Here is a 4,884-nt window from a genome sequence, read left to right as displayed (position 1 = left end):
ACAAAGACTATATATGAAAGACTATTGCCTTTTTTGCCCCCTTTATAATATAAAAAGCGTTGAAGCTTACCCACATCGTGGGTTTGTACCTGGCAGGGTTTTCAGTAGTGGAGGGAGGGCTGTGGGGGTGGCTTCTTGCAAAACCTCCAGAGCCTCTCCCAGCCCAGGTAGAAGTTGTACCCACCTCTGGCCAAGGCCAGGCCAATCAGCATCTCTGAGATCAGGGTATTTAAGAGGGGAAGCCTCCTTGTCTTGTCTTTCTTTTGTGTCGGGGAGGGGTTTTTTTTTGGAGAGGGGAGGTGAAGATGAACCATGTGGTCAGTGAGGACAAAGCAGGGGAAGAAGGGCACTAGGGCAGAGATCTCCCTGAGCCTGTAGGATGGTGAGACCCTGCAAACCAAGGAGATCAACAGCAGTGAAATATCCAGGACACAGCAGCACGTCAAGGACTCTGGGTCAGGGGAGAGAGAGAGAGACCACACAAGAGCAGAGGACATGCTCGAAGTAAACTTTGATACTCCAAGAAAAGACCTGCACTGGAGCAGAGGATGCTGCAGCCCATGGGTGGGTCCCACGCTGATGGGAAGGACTCACATGGAGGAGGAGGATTGTCTCCCGTGAGACGGACACCACGTGGCAGCAAAGGAAGACAGCAAGGAGTCCTCTTCCCAAAGAGGAAGGCACATGGACAGACAGATGACAACCCCAGTCCCCTGCCCTCCTGCACTGCTCGGGGGGAGGAGGTAGCTGGGAAGAAGGGAGGTGGGAGGAATTGTATTTAAGATCTGGTGGTATTTATTTCTCTGACTATCCCACTCTGACCTAGTTGATGTAGTTGAACTGGTGGTGGTAAATTAGATTGACACTTTCTCCCCATGTCTACTCTGGTTTTCACCTGTGACCATAAGCAATGAATGAACTCTCCCTGTCGTAATGTCAACCCTTTTTTGTAGTTGAATTTTCTCTCTCCCCATCCCTAGAGAGGGTTGGGGATGAGTAAGCGCCTGTGTAGCTCTTGTTCCTGGTGGGGTGGGCTCAAATTATGTCACCACATAACTTAAAAAAATGAGAAGTACAAACCCAAGCGTGCCTATTAAGTGTGCCAAATGTGCTTTCTGCTAGCATCGAGGCACACAGGTATGCTATTGCAAACGAAATATTTTCCCCTTTTCTTTTAGGTGCACCAGTAGCACATTTGGTGTATGCTTAATGACAACCTTAAAGTTCACAGTTAGAATGTTTTTGTCTCCATTTAGAATCACAGAATCATAGAATGGCATGGGCTGGAAGGGACCTTAGAGATCATCTAGTCCAACCTCCCTGTTGTGGGCAGGGACGCCACCTCTCGACTAGACCAGACAACATATGGACCGAGCAACCTCAGTGTCGGTCATTGTTGTCAGCACCGCGCTCAAACCACTGAGCTAACCGGCCCCCTAATTTGTGCACAAACAAAACTTCCTTAACTTTATATGTGATCAATCACTTTCACTGCAAATTTGTGACCTGAATATAGCAGTCAGGTTATTTTCCCCATGAAATACTTGACCTGTAGCATTGATTCCCATGTGTAGCATCAAGGACATTTGCTGCATGCTTATCTCGGGCTCAGGCAGCATTTAACAACACACCTGCATCTACCTAGAGACTCCATTTGCCAGACAAACACAGACATCTGTTACTGCACAAGTCACTATATGTGGCCACCCGTGACCACGCACAGAAAGTCTGCAAGCGAAATACCTACAATTACGAAGGAAGTATTGGTTGTTTCTCACACACACAAGCTCAGCAGGGCATCCTGAGTTACTGAGCTGAGCACTAGCACGCTGGCACCCTGGTGAGATGCTTGAGGAGCTGCTGCTGAGCAGGAAGGTGTCGGCTGGGCAGGGGCGGTGGGGATGGGGGAGCCGGGCGTGAGAGCTGGCCCTGGGCGCTGCCAAACTGCACTCATGCAGTGATTTGGATTCACCGATGCTGTCGACACTGACGAGCTGACTGCCAGCCAGCTGTGGGTGTGACACCCTTCATTTCTTCCCGATTTCCTGCCTTTTCGTGGTCACGTTTCACTCTTGAATCCCTAAGCTACCAATAAATCGCCCTATCAAAACAATGCGACTTCAGCCTGTAATTTTACCTCTCCTTTTTTTCAAGATGCTGTCTCTCACAGCAGCACCATTCCCAAAACCTGAGGCAGGGTCAGGCAGCTGTTCCAGGGACCCAGGGAAATGGCACGGGGGTGAGCGGGGAAGGTACCGGCTGGTTACGGTGAGTGCAAGCTGAACGGCGGAGGGGCAGAGAGAATTTTCAGGCATGACAAGAAGTCATGGGGTGTTTGTTGTTGTTTATAGTAACAGAAAAACAACGGCGTTTCTCGGTGACTCAGGAGCAGCGACCACAGTGAGCAGAGGAGGACACTGGTGCAGGCGAGCATTGGGAGGTGTCAGATGTGGTTACCTTAGGAAGGGCCTACAGAAAAGAATTAACTACGTAACTACACCTTCAACTGGCAATTTAATTTGTTCTCTAATTGAGGAAAATAGTCCTTTAAATAAATAGGCAAGCAGATGGTGATAAACAAGGGATTGCAAGATATTTCCTGCAGGTTTCAGGACTCTAAGGCAATGGAAACTGTATGGGAAACAGATTAAATGGAGGAAAAAAAACCCAATAAAGGTCTGCCTTTCATTTCACCGTGAGATCCACCAGTGACTTGTGTTATTATTACCTATCAAACAACAATAGCAATTTAGTAGCATCTTTGTTTATTCCACCCAACTGCAGAATTTAATCTACCTCGAGAGCTACTGCCACTGGCATTCCTTTCATTCCAACACAACATTTTAACATAACATCCTTATGAAACAATTTTTTAAAACCTTGAAGCCAAGAGATGCTAACACATTTCATAGTTGAAAAACAAAGTGAATAGTGTTGCCTCACACAATAAGAGAACTTTTTACAAAACAGATTTAGTTGCAGACTTTATGAATCTAAACTCTTTCTTTAGCCAGAAGCATCACGAGTCTGAGATATTTTAGAAACGCAGCAGCAATTGTGTGAGTTTTCTTAAGATAGAAACCAACCAACTTGAACAGCTTTAATGCTATTTCTACAGACCAGTTTCCTTAATGTTGTTGCAGTTACATATATCACTAATTTTATATCCAGTAAAAAACAGAAACATTTTATTCATTCTTGCAAACAAAAGTCCTAGGGAAGAATTAATAAAGTAAGTAATCTGTTAATCTGAAAAAGAAGTTAACAGATTACATTATTACATTTCCCTCAGAATTAAATCTCAGTATTTAAACGTGTACGTCAATCTAAATCATGTAACTTCAAATGAAATTTAATTGGCCATGCAATCTATTACATATTTGCCACATGTAATCAGTATTTCTGATTTTGACGTAAACAGTTGCATTATCTAGAAAGTGTCATGTGGCAGAAATATTTCCAAATAAAAAGCCCAAATAAATAAAAGGGCCCATCAACTCTGTTCCTAGAGTTTGATTAATTAAAGAGCAGCAACAAGCCCCAAGCCCCCTACCCACTTCCTGGAAATGGCTTGTCGGTGTGGAAGCCAGCACAGGCATTATCGCTGGGGAGTGCTAGCAGAAGCCCCCTGCCCAACTGAGATCCCAAGACAGGAAAAAGGGAAAGCAGCATTTTTATAATGCAGTTACCAAGTTGCTCATAAAAAATGAAGCATGTGCATGGAAATAATAGATTAAACTCTTAAATGGATCCTTGTGGTATGCTTTTTTATAGTCACACAGATCTCATTTTGATCAAGACCCCTCCTTGTGAATTTAATTACTGTCTAATCCAGCCTTAGATGCAGCTGTGTTCTCACTGCTGGGGTCTCCAGGCACTGCAATACCAATAAAGTAAGAAAAGGTTTCACGATTTACTTTAGGTGCATGTTTTTATTGTTAATATGTTCCTTTGCTAAAAAAAGAATTTGCTTTCTGCCTTTCACCACCAGCAACCGCAACGAGCAAAATCTGTAGCAATTCTACCTATTTTTTTCAGAGAGCATTTCATTAATATCCTTCTGTTTAAATATGCCAGTTTCAAGCCAGTGCTTGTTACCATTTTAAATAAGCAGCAACTTATAATGCCAATGAAAACTAGTACGCTTTAAGCTGTTAGACTCTCAAACTCAATTTTACTTGACAGGTGTTCATAGTCTCTAATAGAATTTTTGCAAATTCGAGGCTTTTCCCCTCTGCCTTGTTAAAGCTTGTTCACTGCTTTCTCAAAATACATGCATCTCACATCTGAAAAGCCTAAGAATCAACATTTCATGTACAGAAACAACTCAGATTTAATGCAAGATTTACACCAGATTTCTCAGTGAAAGTCAGGGAAGCAATGAGGAAAGAAATCCCACGCATGTGATGGTATGAGCATTTTCTTATTTTAAACCAAGGACACAGCCGTATCTATCCTGAACTCATCTGGGCTAGGCTGACATACAGCATCAACTCCAGCTCAGACCTGCCTACAGGCTCACTCTCTCTGCATCTTGATCTTAAGGAAAAAAGCTATATAGTTATATTTTCTATTAAGCACATATGCCAGGCACATGCTTTCCTCTTCCCCTGACTCATAATTGTATTAAGCGCAAAGCATTAATTTTTTTTTCTTTCTTCATGACTTACACATCCCAAAAAGTTATCCTTGTTAACAACAATCCCTTTAAAAAACAAAGGAACCCCCCTCAACCTTGCCCGGGTCAAAACCCTAATCTAATGTAACACACCCAAAATATTTCGATAAGTAGTAGGAAGGACTCGAAGTGTGGGAATTAAAAGCAGAGCATCTACAAAAGCAAATGGCCAAAGTTCTCCTCAGTATCCAGTGAAGGGAAATTCA

The sequence above is a fragment of the Apaloderma vittatum genome, unplaced genomic scaffold (assembly GCF_000703405.1).
Source record: "Apaloderma vittatum isolate BGI_N311 unplaced genomic scaffold, ASM70340v1 scaffold7329, whole genome shotgun sequence".
Classification (NCBI taxonomy): Eukaryota; Metazoa; Chordata; class Aves; order Trogoniformes; family Trogonidae; genus Apaloderma; species Apaloderma vittatum.
This window is presented reverse-complemented; position numbering follows the sequence as displayed.